This window comes from Balearica regulorum, chromosome W (assembly GCF_011004875.1).
Source record: "Balearica regulorum gibbericeps isolate bBalReg1 chromosome W, bBalReg1.pri, whole genome shotgun sequence".
Taxonomy (NCBI): Eukaryota; Metazoa; Chordata; class Aves; order Gruiformes; family Gruidae; genus Balearica; species Balearica regulorum.
Genome location: NC_046219.1, coordinates 30,951,702 through 30,971,671, shown reverse-complemented (window position 1 = coordinate 30,971,671; position 19,970 = coordinate 30,951,702). Strand labels below are relative to the sequence as shown.

General features: G+C 58.5%; 1 protein-coding gene and 1 pseudogene across 1 annotated transcript in view; both read left to right on the top strand.

Annotated features, from left to right (window-relative positions):
• Nucleotides 1-19,970, top strand: part of LOC142599170 (dual specificity testis-specific protein kinase 1-like) — a 376,984-nt gene that overhangs the window by 28,937 nt on the left and 328,077 nt on the right. The gene's annotated exons all lie outside the window — the stretch shown is intronic.
• On the top strand, nucleotides 11,007-18,232 carry LOC142599353 (atrial natriuretic peptide receptor 2-like; annotated as a pseudogene).

Genomic DNA, 19,970 nt, shown 5'->3' with positions numbered 1-19,970 from the left:
TCCCTGATCCCAACAAGAGATATTTATAAAGTTCAGCTTTACAACCCTGGCCACCAGCTGTGCCCCACTGGAAAAGTAAAACTCATTTTCTGATTTGAAAGGCATGAAAACAAGAGGTAGGATCAAGATTTTTTAACAAGCTGTGAAAAGCTGATTCATACCCTCCAGAAATGTCTCCACTTGGAAGCCCCTGTGGGTGAAAGGCACCACAGTGAGGGGAGATCCAAGGAACCCCAGCGGGGTTGCCCTCAGCAGGGTGACAGGCATGCAAGCAGCAAATGTGGAAGCCCCTGGCCCCTGACCAGGAGGAGAGCTCCAGGCTCCCCTCTGGTTGCGCTGAGCCATCTCTGATCCCTCACAGCAACCAAGATCTTGGGAGCATCCTATCTTGCAGGGATCAGAGCGGCACAGGCATCCCATGAACAACCAGTTCAACACAAGAGCGCCATCCTCAGCGGGTGCAGAGATGCCCACACCCAGCTCCTGGGTACCACGGGAGGGCAGTTTCACCCCAGCCTGGGCTGCAGCTGTGCCAGGCTTGTGGCCACGCACAGACTGGGGGTGATGGTGGGGGGTTTTTTTGGCCAAGAGCAGGCAGTACAGTGATTGCTGCTGATGAGGAGGAAGGCTCTGTGTGAGGCACCCATGTCCTCAGGGCTCAGCTCAGCAGTGCCCATGTGAGTGTGAGAGCGGGGCCATGCCTGTGTACGTGCAGCACCCGTGAGACGCCAGAGCTGAGCAGCCCCTTTCAGAAGCTGGAGACCAGCCCCAGCAGAAACAGGGAACAGAAGGGATGAAATACAGGAGATGAAGGTAGATTTGGGCAACAAGTGACCTGAGAGGGAAATGAGGGTCTTGGCTGGAAGCAAGAAGCCATGGGAAGATGCCACAACACTCGGGGACGTGCCCATGATCTGCACAGACCCTTGCCCAGACCCTTGCCCAGAGTGGCTGCTTCCAGGTTGAAGTGATAAGTCTGTTATCAGCGGGCAAAGTGAGGGGATGGGTGAGGTGGAGGAGATGAGGGAGCTACAAGTGAAGGGCTGAATTGCCAGAAGAAATTCACAGCCCTCTTCAGAGGTGCTGCCAGCAGCAGGAAATGGCAGAGCTCCTGGGACGGTCCAACCAGCAGCTCAGCCAACACAGGGCCGTGCCAGCAGTGAGTCGGCAGCGATAGTAGTAGCACATGTGGGTCATCTGCCCCTGCATTAAGCTTCCTAGTTTCTGAGAGTTTGGGATAGGTTTACACCCTGACATGTGAGGCTTAATATTCCTTCCAGAATTTGTTTTGGCATCTACTATTATAGCTGGATATTTTTGTTATCCCCATAAATGCCCAGTCCCTCCTCAAATCCCGCTAAATTTTGGCCTGAGCATTTTCCTGTGGCAGCCTAAGTAAGCATGGAGTGGAAAATTAAAAAAAAAACAAAACCCAAATGCTTCCTTTTATCTGCTTTGGATTTACCCTCCATGCCATGGCTGTGCATCAGGGGATGGGGCTGGTGGTCCCCTGCAGCCTGTCAGTCCCACTCTTCCCCCTCCTGGCCACTCTTCTTCCCTGCCTTTTGCTTTTCTGGATGCCTGCCTGGCCCCAGCACACACCCCCATTGGGGGTCCAGAGCATTTTGGTAGGGGCTTGTAGCTTGGAAAGCAGCAGCTGGAGATGGACTCGATGCTTAAAGAGCTTCAGATCAGGTATCCAAAGGATGCCATGGCTGGAGGAACTGACACCATTTCCAGCTGTGCTAGCTAGTGCATCCCGGAGGAGGTTTTGCCCCAGGGGGTGAAAGGGGGCAGCCAGCTTCAGTGCTCACATCTCAGAGGGACAACTGAGACCCGGGGAAGAGCCACAGAAGGGATGTAGGGGCTGGAAGAAGTGCCTCACTGTAAGTTCAGTCACTTTGATTTATCAGGTGGAGGCCAACAACAGGGAGTGACTGCATGTCCAGGCATGCCAGTGAGGAGCAGTCACCATCCGTGAGCATCCTAGGACCCCGCAGAAGGTCACATCCAAGTCTCAGCATCCCCCTGGCAATAGCTGGCTGCTCCTGCCTGGCCTGGCCCTAGAAAGGTAGCTGTGCCTGGGAAGAGCCGGGTGCCGCATCCCACTGAGGGCCCTCTCCCAGCGAAGCTTGGGTGCTCCCTCTGCAGAGCTGCTGTTCAAGCCCCCAGTACCAGAGGAAGGGACCCTGCAGACTAGCAGGGTCAAGCGGAGGGACAGGTGAGTGAAGCCTGAGCACCCAAGCCAGTGGGCACTGGGATGGGGTGACAATGGCCCACCCCAGCCCTGCAGGAGGTGCAGGGGTAATAAATGATGTTAGACAAGTTGCCATCAACAGGATCCAGGAGTGTTATAAAACCTGAATCTCCTGAGCCTTCATCTGGGACTGCAGCTGCAGAGCAGGAAGCAAACAGGATCCTGACTGGCATTATGAAAGCAAACATCATAAATCCAAGGAAGTGCTGCAATTGCTGTTTTAGGCACTGGGGAGCTTGGCTCCTGCTCTCCACAGGCACTTTATTTTCTCTCTAAACAGCAAAAAAACCCCAAAACCACAACCCCCCGGTGCTGCCTCGGGCCCCAGAGAGGCTGCAGCATGAGGGCATGTCTCCTCGCCCAGCGCCTTGAAGATACTGCCGCAGGGTGCAGGCAGGGTACAGCCAGCATGCAGGCAGATGCCAGCAGATGCCAGCTCTGAGCCATGTCCACTCACCTGAATGCTCACCGTTCACCAGAACTACGGGACCCTGGGGAAAGCTGAGCAAGGGGTCAGAGAGAGCTGGGCAACCAGGAGCCGGGAAAGGGGACAGAATGGGACAAAGCGCTACTCAGGGAGTGACAGCCAGCTCACACCATCCTGCCTCCTGCAGCTGGTAAGCCAGACAGGATAGCTCCTGGAGGCTGGAAGTATGGGTGGGATCAGAGCTGACCCCACCAGGACTAAGCAATGAGGCTGTTGGTCTAGAAAGGGGACAAAGCAGAGGGGAGATGATGAAAACCTTGATGTCACCTTATTCTGCAGGCTGGTTGCCTGCTGGATGGAGCTTGGTGCCACTGGAGGAGCATGGGCTGGGAGGTGTGCTGGCATGCCTTGCATCTCTCACGGGTGTCCCTGGGCTCGGCAGGGGAGAGCCATTTCCACCCCATGGGTTGGACACAATGTTTTGCAGGGGCTCTACAAGCCTGAGTTGGATGGTGTTTGTGGGTCCCAGCTGTGGGACAGAGTCTCCCATGGGATGGTGTCTGTGGATCCCCAGCCGTGGAATGGGCTCTTCCCACCCCAGGCTGGGTGCCTCCTCTCCACTGCTGGTGGCAGGCAGGGCTCCGCAGTCTGGGCAGCCCCACACCATGGCTCCCTTGGGCTCCCTTGCCCTCTTGCCCTCCCTCGCATGGTCTCATCCTCCCTTGCTCCGCCCCCATGCTCCATCCCTCTCCATCATCCTTTGGCACTCTCCCGGGCCATTTATCTCGTCTGTGGCTGCTCCGTGCCAGGCCAGGTTTTGGCATCAGTGGGTTAGCCATGCATTCCTTCTGCCCTCAGTGCTAGCAGAGTGCTGGCACCCATTCTGGCACCCCGGCACCCCAGCACCCTAGGTGTGCTGCTGCCCGTGGCTCTGCCCAGGCTCCCCTCAAGGGAAATGTGCTGGGAGGGTGCGGGGTGTTTAGGAAAACAGGCCTTGGCACTTGCTGGCCATCCTGAGAAAATAAAAACATCCGGATGGGCAGCTGCGCAGTGAGTGTGAGAGGCTGGCACTCCATAAATACCCTGGAGCAGGTGCTTTGTAGTCGGCACAAGGAAATGAGCACATTATTCAGCTTGGCTTAAACCCCAAAACATTTCCTGTCCTGTGAGTCATTCCTGGGCCACACAGGAGCCGCACCAGCCAAAAAAAAGTGCCATGTCCCTGTCAGGCCTGGGGACCCGCTGGGGAGGTCCAAGGTCCAGGCACCCCGCAATGGAGAAGCCATCTGGGGCAGCTCCCCAATGGAGGGGACTTCCACAACTGTGGTGTGCTGCCGGCACCGACCCTAGTGTATAACTGCTCTGGGGCATGCTGGGGAGCCCCTGGGAACTCCCAGACCTGTCCTGAGCATCATGTGCCAGTGGGGTCCAGGGACAGGCAAGAGCCCCAGGAATGGAGCCCATAGATCTTCAACAGCCTCTCTCCGGAATCAGAAAGACAGATCCCCTGCTCCAGCCACAAGCCTCCCCTGCACCCTGCATCGCCCCAGTGCATCACAGGCTGTTGGCTGGGACCTACAGGAGCACCCTGGGATGCTGCCCTGCTTTGGGGACACCCTACAGGAAGATCCATGGATGGCTGGTGGCTTCACGGTGAGAGACCATCTGTGTATGGGGCCAGGACCCCTCATACCCAGCCTGGGTGTCCCAGAACAGATGGAGGGGAAAGCAATGCAGAGCATGCCCCTAGCTCAGCACGGGCAGCATTCACCTGAGGGAGGAGCGTGGGTGACATGTCCTGTCCTGGTGCCCTGCAAGGACACTCGTAGGGCCCTGCTGTGGGTCTAGAGCACAGAGGGTTGTGGGCACGGGGGGCTCTCCCCATAGACCCACCAGGACAGTCCCTGCCCTGAACCAGGGAGATGACACAGCTGCTGCATTACCCACATTTTTCTCTTTAAAACATTTGCCTATGCTCCATTTTTTCTGCTGTTGGCATGCAAACCCCAAACCCAAACAAGGAGCCCTTCAGATTGCCCTGACAACAGGAGCACAGGAAGTCCATACGTGCAAAGATCACCCTTTGTGCTTGTGCCCATCTCACGCTTGCCTGGCCAAAGCCACCCTGACCTTCTGGAGGTGTTCTCCCATTTGGGATGGGGTGGCCTTTGGAGGTGCTGAGCTCCTCCAGCACTGGGGATGGAGAGCCCAGTGGGGCCCTGGCTCCTGCCTGGATGGATATGGGGACCCACAGTAGTGCCTTCTCCATCCCTGCCTTCTTCCCATGCCCCTCCCTTTGCAACTCCATTTACAGCCCCCAGTCTCCAGCAGGATGGGGCTGCTGCCCATCCATGCTAGACCTCCCCATGCCCCAGTCCTGTACATGCCCTGGCACAGCAGTGCCTGCATGGCTCTGCCATCCAGCCCCAGAGGAGCTAGCTGTGCCACAGGCACCTGCTTGTGGTGCCTGCTGCGCTCTTTACAGCCACCTCCCGGGGCTGACAGGTTTCTGGACCTGCTCTTGGTGCAGAGGTGAAGGCGCTTGGCAGGGCCCTGCAGCCCGTTAGCTCGTGTGGCTGCACTCCAGGAGGTGGAAAAACTTTTTTTAACAATTAAACAATCATCAGCTTTGGGGACCTGGGGCTTGGTTTCACCTGATTTTCACCCAGAAAACAAGACAGGAACAGAACCTCATGGGCATGTGATCCCTGGGGCAGATGGGCATGGCTGTGCCCTTGGTGCCCACCATACTCTAGTGCAGTGTGGGGACCACCACAGACCACCATCAACTGCCACAGACCATCATGGACCTCCGTAGACCACCACCGACCACCAGGACCAGGGTGATGGGCACAGCCCCATGGAAAGAAAACTTGCCAGCTCCAAGACGTGGGATGCCAAGTGCAGAAAGACTAAAACTCAGCATGAGACTGGGGGACAGGGAAGGTGAGATGGAGTTACAGAAATCCTAAGGCATGGTGAGCCCCAGCCCCTTGTGGCCCAGGGAGCAGGCTGGGGGACAGCAAGCATATGCCTGGCTGCCTGCCCGGGGTACAGTGCTGGCCACACATCAAGCCCTGGGAAAAACCCATCCCCACCTTGGCTCCTCTCCCCCCATGTGCACTTGTCAGAGGATGCCCTGGTCCCACAAGCGACGCAGAGCTGGGGCAGCCTCCCCACGTGCCCTCTGGCTTCCTGGGTGTCTGAGCGGCAGTGGGAACAGCCGGGTAGGTTGTAGCTGGTGTCCCTGGTTGTAGGGGTGCACGGTGTACAGGCGGCGGTGACCGGGCCCCCTCTGCTGGCATGTACATGCAAACACGGGGTGCTCCGGCACCCACAGCTTCCCCACACGGGGCATCCCATGCACCCCATCCTGCCTGCAGCCAGTCCCCCCGGGCTGCCCCCACCCTCCCTCCACCCCCATCTGCTTTTTCCCCCCACATCTCTGTTTTTTTTTAATTTACCAGGGTCGTTGCCTCTGCTGGCTGCATTCTGCCTGCAGCAGGTCCTGCGAGAGCATCACCACCTCCCAGACAAGTGACTGGCTGCCTGCTTCCTGCCCGCTGCAGGCAGGGAGAGGACAGGTCGGAGAAGGCTTTTCCCACCTGGGATGCTGCCAGCCCCTTTGCCCCACGGTGCACCCTGGGCCGTGCCACTGAGTGAGCCCAGCCCAAGGCTCAGAGATGCCACTGTGGCTCAGGACACAAGCCCCAGGGCTGGGCTGCCCGGTATGGGGGCACACGGGGGGCACAGAACCAGGCACCATCAGCACCCTGTGACCCCTCTGGCAGCAGGGGCTATTTTGCAGAGGCTATGGTCCCCAGTGGGACCATCATCGACCCACCATGCCCAGCCCCACACCCCATGGGGAAGCTCTTCCAAACCTCTTCCATGTAGAGGAGGATGACACGGGTGCTCCAGTTGAACTGGTGTATTGGGTCTGGCTGAGATGGAGTTAATTCTCCCCACAGCAGCCCTCATAGTGCTGTGCTGTGTATTGGTAGCTAGCAAGGTGTTGATAACACACCAGTGTTTTGGCTACTACTGAGCAGTGCCAGCACACATCAAGGCTGTCTCTCTAACATTTCTTTCCCCCTCCGTCAGCAGCAGGCTGGGCGTGGGCAAAATCTTGGGAGGGGACACAGCCAGGACAGCTGACCCAGACTGACCAAAGGGAGATTCCATACCATATGATGTCTGCTCAGCAATAAGGAACTGAGAGATAGGGGGAAGAACAGGGCAGGGGCATTCGGGGTTTTTTTTAATGGTTGTCTTCCAGAGTAAGGCATACGCATACTGAAGCCCCGCTTCCCAGGAAGTGGCCAGACATCGCCTGCTGATGGGAAGTAGAGAATAATCTTTTGCTTTTTGCTTTGCTTCTGTGTGTGGCCTTTTGCTTTAGCTACATTAAACTGCCTTTACCTTGATCCACGAGTTTGGGATTGTCTTTTTTCCATCTTAATTTCCTCCTCTCCCTGCCTTGCTGAGGAGGGGAGTGATAGAGCGGCTTGGTGAACACCTGGCGTCCAGCCAAGGTTAAACCACCACAACTGGGTGTCGAGGTGAAGGCATCCAGTTTAGGGGCAAGGGCCTGGTATGCACAGTCGTGCTGTAATGCTCCAATTTGCAGCTGAAGCCAGCTGCCACCACCCTGCTGGTGATGAGTGGCAGCTGCCAGTGTGAGGCAAAATGCTCCACGGAAGCAGCAGGGTAGATGCAGCCTGGCTCGAAGAGCTTTCCATGGGGGAACCATGCAGGGCTCAAGGAGAGGAGGAAGCAAAATACTCTGTGGAGCGCAGCGAGGGGACGGGGTGCAGTGGGACCCATGTGGGGCACAGCAAGGGGCTGGGGGGGGGAAGTGGGACCTGTGTGGGGTGCAACAAGGGGACGGGGACACAGTGAGACCCGTATGAGGCAAAGCAAGAGACTAGGAAGGCAGTGGGACCTATGTGGGGCACAGCAAAGGGGCAAGGACACAGCAGGACCTGTGTGAGGTGCAGTGAGGAGCCAAGGACATAGTGGGACCCGTGTAGGGCACAGTGAGAGGCCAAGGACACAGTGGGGGGTGAGAACAGTGACTCCCATGTGGGGCACAGCAAAGGACCAAGGGTCCAGTGGGACCCGTGTGAGGCATGGGGAGGGGTGGGCAAAGTGGGTTGTATGTAGAGTGTAGCAAGGGGTAGGAGCATTTGATTGCGGTGGGGCTGGGGGAGCAGCGGGACCTGCACTGGTGGCCCCAGTTGGTGGGTGCACAGGAGAGAAGGCAGTCCCTGGGATCCCTGGGACCCCCCCAGTGCCAGCAGGGGGGGTCCAGGGTAGGATGGGAGACTGTGGGGTCCCTCTGTCACACTGTGCCAGGGGAGAGCCAGGGCAGACTCTCACCCTGGTGCGATGAATTGGTGTGAGGGGCACCAGGGCCACCCTGCCCTCTGCGTTAGCAGGATCAGGGTGTCCCCAGAAGCAGACTGGACCCAGCCACCACTTTGGAGGCTGCGGGTGATGGTGTGGACATGGCCAGCTGAAGAGCAGCGCTGGCTGTGGTTACATGCTTGGAGCAGCTTGGTGCTGGCACGCTGAGGTGGCCATGCCCTGCTCAGGGAGGGCCCCCCTAGCCTGGCACCTGGGTGCCCCAGGCTGTGCTGGTCCCCACTGCACCCCAGGGATGGGGCTGCAAACAGCCCCACCCTGCTGATGGAGGGATAATTCAATTTGGCACCTTGTGAGTGCCTTGGGAGAGCGGCTATATTGGAAGCAGGAGGAAATGGAGGGGATTACAGAGGCAGCTGGAGAGCAAGGGCAGCCTGATGTTCTTTCAATATTGATGAGTGGGATGTATCAATCCTGGAGCCAGCCGCTCCGTGATGCTTTTTAATGGATCCTAAAATGCTGTGTCATTAAGAAGGACATTGAGCCGGGAGAAGCGGAGCCAGATGGGCCAGTGAGAGACATGGCCAAGGCTGTGTGGGGCCAGGCTGGGGGCACATGGCTGGGGTGCTTTGGGGTGCTAGACCGGGTTCCCCCAAGACTGAGGCCAGTGGGGCTGGGTCCACGGGGCTGGGCATCCCATGGTAGGCTGCAGGAGCTGAGCAGCTTGTGGCTGCCCCTCTCGTTTGCTTGGCTGAGGGGCTGGGATGGAGACTCCCTGTGTGTGCCATCACCAGCTGTGGGGTGTGGAGTTTCACGTGGGACAGGGGCAAAGGACCACACAGGAAAAAAGGGTAAAAATCAGCGATTCCCATCAATGTTTCCAGCTTGGTGCTGTAAATCACCCCAATGGGAATCGATCCCTTCTGGTGCAGGCAGGGAGCCATGGCTGCTTGGGGCCAGAGGAGGAGGCTGGGTGCGGGCAGAGACCTGAGGGCCCTCCAAGCTGGGATGCAGGGGATTCTGGGCCCTCTAGACACAGTCCAGAGCTGGGGGCAGGGTGTGGGGGCTGGGTGCTTGGCCCCATGGGGATGGGTGCTCAGGGCTGCAATGCTGACGTTAGATGCTTTCCTAACCTGGGGGCGTGGGGCAGGGAGCGGGGACTCTACAAGGCTGTCCCAGGGGTGCCCACCTTCGTGTGGCATGGCATAGAGAGGGAAGCAGGAGCCTCAGTCGCAGCTGCATGCATGTCCATGCCCTGCAATGAAACCATATGTCATCCCTCTTGGCATCACCTTCATTCTCCCAGGTGATGGGCAGGAGTTTGGTGAACCTTTCCTGGGGAAAGCCGCTTCCCTGCCATGCTGTGGGCCCCTGACGCTGCCGATGTCCAATGTTTGCAGCTCTAAAGAGCGGGTGCATCTCCCCATCCCATGTACGGCTGCCTTGTGCTTCCTGTTGCCCCTCTCGCTGGTGCCTGGGCGACGTGCAGGGGCCCACATGTCTCCTGCCACTTGCAAAAGCACTGATATAATGAGAGCTGTGACTGAGAGAATTACCGGAGCATTTGCCTGCAAAGCCCAAGTCCCCTGCCTGGGGAGATGGCCAGGTGCTGCTGCCAGGAAAGGAGTGCATTTGGTCTTTGTGTGGGATGGCTACTCGGATGGCGTGGGGGTCTCTGCGCTGCAGTGCCCTGAACTGGTGGGACTGCCTGAAACTGGCATTTACAGGGATTTGCTGCCCAAAATCAGGATTCATCCTCACTTTAGGGTTTTCTTCCATCATGCAGAGGTCAGGGTCCTGCTACCCCATCTGAGTGCTCAGGGTCCTGCCCATCCCCTGGGGCCATGTACTCTGCTTCTTGCATCATGGGCATCCCCTAAATAAATGCCTGGGGGGCTGCGTGCACCTCAGCCTTACAGGACCCCATTCCCCTTGTCCTCAGCGATGCTGAGGCTGCCTTTGGCCATTCGCCGACCCCCAGGGGGAGCGTGAGCAGGCAGGGGTGCTACTGGCCAGGCAGGAGGCTGCCAGCTGGAGGCAGTTGCCAGCATCATGGAGAGCCCTGACCATTGACCATTCCCTTCTGCACAGCTCCTTGCAACCTGTCCCTGGGGAGCTGTTGAGGCACTGTGTCCCCCCCTGCTCAGTGGCCTTTGACCAGGTGGAGTTTTGCCGCTGCCACTGTGAGGGCTGGCTGCCTGAGGTGCCCCACCACCTGCCTCCAGCTATTGTGGTTCCCCAGCCCCTGCAGTGCTGCATGTTGCCTTTTCCTGGTGCCTGCGCTGGGATGGGGAGGGTCCCATGCTGTGTCCCCATGGGGAGACCCTCAGCCTCTGCATGCTGGGGAGATGCTGGGCTGCCTGTCCCGGAAGAGTGATTTGGCACATTTCTGGATGCAGGACCAGCGAAGTGGGGAAGCAGAGAGTATTTATTCAAGATATTACAGCACTTGGAGGGACCACTTTCTGACCCTGAAATGGGCTTTTGCCCAAGCTGCCACAATTTCCCTCTCCCCCATGCCCAGGAGCAGCTCCCCATGCTGCTGCGGGTTTCCCATACCCAGGGTGGATGAGCTGGGTTTCTTCTCCCACCCATGGGCTGCCTTGCTGTCCCTGTGGGTGACCCCCTGCCAGCCCTGCTGCCTGCGTGGCCGGGTGCCTGCTGGCAGCAGGGACCTCATCCCAGGGCACAGGGCTTCCTTGCTCTTCCCAGCCCTCCCTGTGCTCCGGATCTAGCCAGGGTGCTGGGTGCCATGCAGAAGGGCTGCACCTGAGCATGACAGCACCTGAGTGTGGCATTTCTCCAGCACTGCTGCTGCCTCCATCCTCCACGAGGGCGAGGAGGGCACCTGCTCAGGGGGGTTTTGGACACTCCATATTTTGGAGCATTCTCCTTTTGGCCCCTTCAGCCCAAAGTGTCTGATGGGGCAAGAGTAGGTCGGGGCCAGCAAGGGCGATGGGGCCAAGCAGGCTCTGTGGCCATGAGGCACATGGCATGAGAAGGTGGTGAGCCGAGCCCTGCCCCATCTGCCTGCTCCATTCTCCACTTCCTGCAGCTGCCGAGTGTGCCCCCAGGGTTACTCCACCCTGTTGCCCCAAGGGAAAGCATCCCACCCCGTGCCTGGCATCACCTCCCTGACACCTCGCATCTCGTCATCAGTGGTGTATCTCTGAAGGCTGCCAGAAATGCTGCACCAGATCATGCAGCTGGTGCAGCAGGAGACCCTCACCAATGGCGACTATGTCTTCTTCTACCTGGATGTCTTCGGGGAGAGCCTGCAGGGTGACTCTGCCTGTGACCCCTTCAAGCCCTGGCAGCAGAGCCCAGGCCAGGACTTGGGGCTGCGTAAGGCTTTCCAGGTGAGCTGCGGCCGCCTGCCTGGCCATGGGGATGGGGACCTCTGCAGCCTGGCACCAGTGCATGAGCTGGGGTGCTGTGCTCTGTTGCAGATGGTGCTGGTGATCACCTACTATGAGCCCCAAAACGCCGAGTACCAGCACTTCCAAACCCAGCTCATCCTGCGAGCCAAGCAGAAATTTGGGGTGCAGCTCAACTACTCCTTGGTGAGCAATTCCCCCTGCATGATGAGGTGGTGGGGACCCTCCCCAGGGTGCAGAGTGTGGGACATGGCCACAGGCAACACCAGAGAGTCCATCCCTGGTGGGAACAGCCACAGGTAGTGCCATCCCCAAAGGGTGCGTACACAGTCCTGGTGTGGGGGTCCTGGGGCTGGGGTGCCCCCATGCATGTGGCCGCGGGTGCACTGAGGTACCTCCTGGCAGATGAACCTGGTAGTGGGGTGTTTCTACGACAGGATGCTGCTGTACACCGTGGTGCTGAACGAGACCCTACGGGAAAGTGGCTCCAAGAAAAACACCACCCACATCATTGAGAAGATGCAGGAACACAAGTTCCAGGGTAATGGTGGGACAAGGGCATCTTGGATGGGGGTGCCACGGTGGCAGGGGGACGCAGTCCCCATCCCACCTGGGTCTCACTTCTTCCACAGGGGTGATGGGGCTGGTGAGCATGGACAACAACAATGACCGGGACACTGACTTCAACCTATAGGCCATGGGTGACCCCAAGAGCGGGCAGTATGAGGTGGGGGCTGGCACTGGGATCCTGCTGGCAGCTGGGGCTGGGGGCTGGTGGGGTGTGTGGGCTCAGGTCTCTCTGCCATAGGTGGTGGGACACTACTCGAGTGTGGAGAAGCAGATCCACTGGCTGGGCCAACCCATCCCCTGGGTGAAAGGGACTCCCCCTTGGACAACCTGCCCTGCGTCTTCGACGTGGATAAAACCCTCTGTGATAAAAGTGGGTGTACCAGGTCCCCATGTCCCTCGATCCCCAGCACCCTTCCCTGTGGGTGCATAGGAACCCAGTGCCCATGGCCAGCCAAGCCACACTGACAGCCCCTCCTGCCTGCAGCACCCCCTCTCCATGCCAGCCATTGTGGCTTTGGGCACTGGCCTCACCTTTGTCATGTTTGGCATCTCCAGTTTCCTCATCAGGCCCAGCCAGCACGGGTTCATGAAAGGCAGGTCCTGCTTGACCAACCTGATCTCCTTCTATGACCAGGTGACCTGCCCAGTGGATGAGGGAAAGGCTGTGGATGTTATCTACCTGGACTTCAGTAAAGCCTTCGATACTGTCTCCCACAGCATTCTCCTAGAGAAGCTGGAGGCTCATGGCTTAGACAGGTGCACTCTTCGCTGGGTAAAAAACTGGCTGGAAGGCCAAGCCCAGAGAGTTGTGGTGAATGGAGTTAAATCCAGTTGGTGGCCGGTCACAAGCAGTGTTCCCCAGGGCTCAGTCTTGGGGCCAGTCTTTAATATCTTTATCAATGATCTGGATGAGGGGATTGAATACGCCCTCAGTAAGTTTGCAGATGACACCAAACTGGGCAGGAGTGTGAATCTGCTCAAGGGTAGGAAGGCTCTGCAGAGGGATCTGGACAGGCTGGATTGATGGGCCGAGGCCAACTGTATGAGGTTTAACAAGGCCAAGTGCCGGGTCCTGCACTTCAGTCACAACAACCCCATGCAACGCTACAGGCTTGGGGAAGAGTGGCTGGAAAGCTGCCTGGAGGAAAAGGACCTGGGGGTGCTGGTTGACAGCTGGCTGAACATGAGCCAGCAGTGTGTCCAGGTGGCCAAGAAGGCCAACAGCATCCTGGCTTGTATCAGGAATAGTGTGGCCAGCAGGAGTAGGGAAGTGATTGTGCCCCTGTACTCGGCTCTGGTGAGGCCGCACCTCGAATACTGTGTTCTGTTTTGGTCCCCTCACTACAAGACAGACATTGAGGTGCTGGAGTGTGTCCAGAGAAGGGCAATGAAGCTGGTCAAGGGACTGGAGCACAAGTCTTATGAGGAGGGGCTGAGGGAACTGGGGTTGTTTAGCCTGGAGAAGAGGAGGCTGCGGGGAGACCTTATCGCTCTCTACAACTACCTGAAAGGAGGGTGTAGTGAGGTGGGTGTTGGTCTCTTCTCCCAAGTAACTAGCGAAAGGACAAGAGGAAATGGTCTCAAGTTGCATCAGGGGAGGTTTAGATTAGATATTAGGAAAAATTTCTTCACTGAAAGAGTGATCAGGCATTGGAACAGGCTGCCCAGAGAGTTGGTGGAGTCACCATCCCTGGAGGTGTTCAGAAAACATGCAGACGTGGCACTTGGGGACATGGTTTAGTAGACATGGTGGTGTTGGGTCAACGGTTGGACTCGATGATCTTAGCGGTCCTTTCCAACCTTAAAGATTCTATGACAGGCAGAGAAGACAAGGAGGGGGTGTCGCCCTCTATGTCATCATATTTGAGAAGTCGTGGCAGTCTGGCGAAGTTCCCACTGATTGGAAAAGAGGAAACATAACCCCCTTTTTTAGGAAGGGAAAAAAGGAAGACCCAGGGAACTACAGGCTGGTCAGTCTCACCTCTGTGCCTGGCAAGAGTCATGGAGCAGATCCTCCTGGAAACTATGCTCAGGCGCATGGAAAACAAGGAGGTAATTGGTGACAGCCAACACAGCTTGTAGACATGGTGGTGTTGGGTCAGCGGTTGGACTTGATGATCTTAGAGGTCTTTTCCAACCTGAAGATGAAGATTCTATGATCTTCAGGTCAGTTGGGGCTGGGGGAGCCTCTGCCTGGGCACCAGGCACCCCTCAGCCTGGCAGGGGAGCAGGCAGGACAGGGGCCTGCGGGGGCCTGTCCCCCATGTACCCCCCAGGAAGCTGATGCTGGAGAAGGAGATTGCCAGCATGCTCTGGAGGATGTGTTGGGACAAGCTGCAATTTGGAAGCCCCAAGCAGTACCACAAGGCAGTGGGTAGCCAGCTTGCCTTGTCCCTAGTGAGAGCTGCCAGTCCTGGGGCACCACCCTCCTCCTGACCCTGCACCATCTTCCCTCTCTGCACAACACTCCTCCCTTACTGCTGCATCATGTCGATCCCCTACGTGGGCCTCTATCCCCTACAGAGCTACAGTCCCATTGCATCCATCCCCTACATAGCCCTCCCTCCCTACATAGCTCTCCATCCCCTATAAAGCCACATTTCATCCATCCCCTACGTGACCCTCCATCCCCTACACAGCTCTGAATCCTCTACAGAGCACCAGACCTCATCCGTCCTCTACACAGCCATCTGTCCTCTATGCAGCCCTTTGTCCCCTATGCAGCTCTCCATCCATTACAGAGCCACATCTCATCCTGCCCCTGTGCAGCCCTCCACCCCCTGCACAGCCACACCTTATCCGTTCCTTACTCCCCCTCCATTCCCTGCAGCACACCATACCTCATCCTATAGACTTCACCCTCCCTACAGAGCATGCAGAGCTTGTGCTGACCCTTCAGAGCTCATCCTGCACCATCCCCTGTACACCCCTGGGTGTCCCTGCTCACCTCCATCGGTGCCTGTCACCCCATATACACTCTGGGGTCCGCATCTCTAACTCCCTCCTTCCCTGCAGCGTGGCTCCAGCTACAGCTCCCTGATGACCGCCCATGGCAAGTACCAGATCTTTGCCAACACCAGCCACTTCAAGGTCAGTGTGGCAGGCAGGGAGCTGAGCCCTCCCCCCAACCCCCCCCCAGTCCTGCTGGAGTGCTCCCCCTTGGATGCACTGCCACCCCGCAGGATGCTGGCACCTTCCTCCACTCCCCAGATCCACCCAGCAGGCACTGACCTCTTCCCCCTCCCTGGCACCCCAGGGCAACGTGGTGTCCATCAAGCACATCAACAAGAAGTGCATTGAGCTGATGTGGCAGGTGCTTTTAGAGCTGAAACATGGAGGTTTGGGGTCTGGGCCAGGGTAGGCACCCTGCTTGGGGGTGCAGGGGCTGGTCCTGGCAGTGAGGGGGGACTGGTGGAAGCAGCAGCGCATCCCCCCCCCCCCCGACCACAGCACTGTCTGGACTCTGCTTCCACCTCCAGATGCAGGACATCCAGTTCAACCACCTCACCCATTTCATCAGGGTATGCATTGACACCCCCCCACCCCAACATCTGCATCGTCACTGAGTATTGCCCACAAGGCATCCTGCAGGTGGGGGGGGGGGGCACTGGGGGTGACACTTAGACACTTCTGGTGACCCAGCTGGGCTGGGTGTTGAGGACAGGGCTGTAGATGCTGGTGGCCACCCAAGCCCCACGAGACTCACGGCAGAGCTGCCCAAACAGGTGTCAGAGGCTGGTGAAGGGGAGAGGGTGGATGCTGCGGAGCGCCCCATGGTTGGGTGCTCGGTGAGGCTGGTGCCAGTGCCGCTGTCCCGGGCAGTCGGTGGGGCCCGCTCAATGTGCTGTTCCAGGACATCCTGGAGAATGAGAGCATCAACCTGGACTGGATGTTTCGCTACTCCCTCATCAAGGACATTGTCAAGGTATTCAAGCAAGGGGCATGAGGGGCTGGAAGGGGGGGTGCCTGGGGGGTGCCATGTCCATCTGTACCAGGGAATGGCCTTCCTGCACAACAGCATCATTGGCCACCATGGCAGCCTCAAGTCATCCAACTGCGTGGTGGACATCCACTTTGTGCTGAAGATCACCGACTATGGGCTGGCCAGCTTCCGCTCACCCTGCTATGCCAAGGACATGCGTGCCCTCTATGCCAGTGAGTGCCCGTCAATGGGGACTGGGGGAATTGAGATGGCCCTGCCTCACCACCCCATGGCTATGTCCCATCAGAGAAGCTGTGGACGGCCCCGGAGCTGCTGCAGAAGGTGTGCCTGCCCGCCCCAGGTATGCAGAAAGCTGACATCTACAGCTTTGGCATCATCATGCAAGAGGTTGCCCTGTGTAATGGCCCCTTCTACATTGAGGGCATGGACCTGAGCCCCAAAGGTGAAGGTGAGGGGTGGGCATGGGGTGGTCCCATCCCCGCCGGGGGGATCCAGTGTTCACTGTCAGCCATCCCCTGGCAGACCTTGTGCAGAAGGTGCATAACAGCCAGAAGCCCTTCTTCTGCCCCTCCATTGACATTGGGGTGCACAGTGGGGTGCTGGTGGTGCTGATGGAGCGCTGCTGGGCACAGGAGCCAGTCAAGCACCCTGACTTCAGCCAGATCAAGATCTTCATCTGTAGATTCAACAAGTGGGTGGCTGGCAAGCAGGGAAGGTGGCCTTGGGTGGGAGTGGGGACAGCCATAGGGGGATTGGGGGGCCCCTCTACCTGCCCGCAGTGCCAGCTGCCTGCACCCCAGCAGGGAGGGCATCACCAGCATCCTGGACAACCTGCTGTTGCACATGGAGCAGTACGCCAACAACCTGGAGAAGCTGGTGGAGGAGCGGACGCAGGCCTACCTGGAGGAGAAGCGTGAGGCGGAGAACCTCCTCTACCAGATCCTGCCCCAGTGAGAGGGGGAGAGATGGGAGCGTGTGGGGCCAAGGGTTTGTGTGGGGTCAGCATGCACCCACCACCATGCAAGCATGGGGTCCCTTGCCAGCTCTCCGTGCTGGTGTAGGGCAAGGGAGGGGGGCAGGGGGAACAGGGAGTGCAGAGTTTGGGGAGGAAGGGAACCCACCACTATCCCCCCCCGTCCTCGCCAGCTCTGTGGCAGAGCAACTGAAGCACGGGGAGATGGTACAAGATGAGGCTTTTGACAGCATCACCATCTACTTCAGCAACATTGTGGGCTTCACTGCCCTCTTGATGGAGAGCACCCCCATGCAGGTGAGAGCAGGCCTTTGGAGGGGAGTCTCATACCTTGGCAGTACCGTCCCCGGGGCTGGGGGGATGCGCCCACTCCCAGCCCCACATACCTCCTTGCCCCTTCCAGGTCGTGATGCTGCTGAATGATCTCTACACTTGCTTTGATGCCATCATTGACAACTTTGATGTCTACAAGGTGAGGGGGGGGAGGTGAGCAAGCACAGCCCCCCCAAAGTGAGGTGGGTAGTAGGGAGCCTGGGGTGTACTCACTCGCCCTGACCCTGCAGGTGGAGACCATCAAGGATGCCTACATGGTGGTGTCAGGGCTGCCGGTGCACAATGGGAAGCTACATGCCCGCAAGATCACCTGTATGGCCCTGGCCCTGCTTGAGGCTGTCAAAACCTTCAAGATCTGTCACCAGCCCAACAACCAGCTCCGCCTGCACATTGGCGTACACCCCAGTGAGCCCCTGTGCTGGCTGGCACCGTGGCTGCAGGGTGCTCGCCTGCCCTGCAGCAGCCCTGGGCATCTCTGTGCCCGCAGGTCCTGTGTGCGCCAGAGTTGTGGGTCTGAAGATGTCGCAGTACTGCCTGTTTGGGGACACGGTGAACACTGCATCCCGCATGGAGTCCAGTGGCCAGGGTTAGCCGTGGGGTTGGCAGATCGTGCCTTGCTCCCAGACCCAGCCATGTCCCTTTTGCCCCTCTGTGCCACCCAGCCCTGAAGATCCATGTCTCCTCCACCACCAAGGAAGTCCTGGATGAGTTTGGCTGCTTCAAGCTGGAGCTGCGTGAGGACGTGGAGATGAAGGTGAGGATGCAGGGACCCTGGCAGGGTGCCAGCCCTTCCTGCTGCAGGGGCGTGCACTGGGTGGATGGGTCGGAGCTGGGACCCTCTGTCCCCCTCAGTGCTGGGGATGGCATCCAAGGGGCAGCACTGGGGGCTGGGGAGGATCTCACCACCCCCTCTGCCCCCCAGGGCAAGGGGAAGATGTAGACGTACTGGCTGCTGAGCGAGAGAAAAGACCCCAAAGTCATTTGAGCCTGGTGGCGGAACCCCCAACCTCAATGGGCCACTATGCTTCCCAGCACCTGGCCCCCCGGGATGCACCAGAGCCCCCTGCCACCACAGCTCCCTGCTTCAGCAGGGCTCGGGTAGGCCAATGGCCACGGCACTGCCTGCCCCCCTCCATCGGCACCAGCAAAGTTCACCTCCCTCTCCAGCCTCCGCTGGAGGGAGGGAACAAGCCCTGATCCAGCCTGGGGGACCCCATATCTCCCCACCCTCTGGGCTCTTTGCCCCCCCCCGCCCTCTCCCCCGTGACTCAGCTGGCTCTGAGATGCTCCCAGGGCCTGGCTGCCCTGCAGGGCACTTTACCATCTCTTTTCAGTACCTGGCCCCTGACAGAAGTTGCACCCACATCACCCCCTCCTGGGGGTGGAGGAAACAGGGGCTCCTGCTGGGACTGGCCCCTCGGCCAGAGCAGGGCAGGCTTCAACACCGCAGCTCCCCCCCACCCCAATCTCCCCCTCCCCTGTATATAGCTCCACAGGGTCATGTAAATACACACACACAGAGGTGTAAATATGAGTCACTGCAAACTATTTTGTTGAAATGCAAACTTCCCCAAACCCCTCCATCCTCTGACCTCTGCTTTGCTCTGCCCTGGAGTGCCAAGCAGGGCGGGGAGCCAGGGGAGACCCTACATCGAGCTCAGCCTGGGCAGGGGATGGCTGCCGGGAGCATCCTGGAAGTGTTGTACCCTGGGGGTCTGGCCTTGGCATGGGGCAGGGATCGGAGCAGGCGCCGGGAGCCAGGACGGGGCAGCTGCGGCACAGAGGCAGCTGTCAAGGGCTCGGGGTGGTGCTGGGAAGACAGAGCCACCGCGGCGGGGTTTGCTTTGGCACAAGGGCTGCGGTGCGTTCCTCTGAGCTCATGCTCTGGCAGCGCCACTGCTGCCTCTTACTGGAACCCATCTGTGCCTGGGGACGGGGGCTGCGTGTCACCTGCTGCAGGTGCCAGGAGAGGGCACATCCCAGGGGATGGGGCCATGCCAGGGTTCTCCCTCCATGTCCAAGGAGGGGGGTTGGGACCATGCCATGCCCTGGGGGGGGGCAGATGGAGCAGCAGTGGGGCTGCCCCCACGTTTTAGAGCAGCAGTGACTTGCAGAAGGGCTGGAGGGTGTCCCCATGCCTGCACTGCGTGGTCTCATGGGGCTCAGGGTGCCCGGGACATGGGGCTCCCCCTCCAAATGCCCAGCCTGAGGATGCCCTGGGATGGCGGGGATGCTGGGACTGCCTGTGCCCCCCTGCTCTTTATTGCTTGTGTGGCCAGAGCCAGCAGCTCTAGGGGACACAGGGCAGGAGCTGCTCCAGGTACTCAGTGACAGGGGTGTCAAGATCCATTCAGATCTCTCAAATTTACGAGACAACATACTCTGTGATTTAAACTTTATTTCATGAACTCATTAAGAAATATGATAAACAAACATGATAATCAGGGCAAAAGGGGATTGAGCCCCAGTTTATCATGTTAATTTACTTATCATTCAAGTCATAAGATTTCATAACTTATAACCCATACTCTTAATATCATGCACCTATGAGCAAAAAAAAGAATTAGTTACCTGTCTGAGAATGAGAGTGCTCATCCTTCCTCCTCCATCACCGTGCAGGCATCCCCTGTATCACACTGGGAAGCATGAAAGCCTCAGCAGTCCAGCTGCTGTTGGATCTGCTTTAAAAGCTTTTGGGGGTAAGTGTCCTGGTTTTGGCTAGG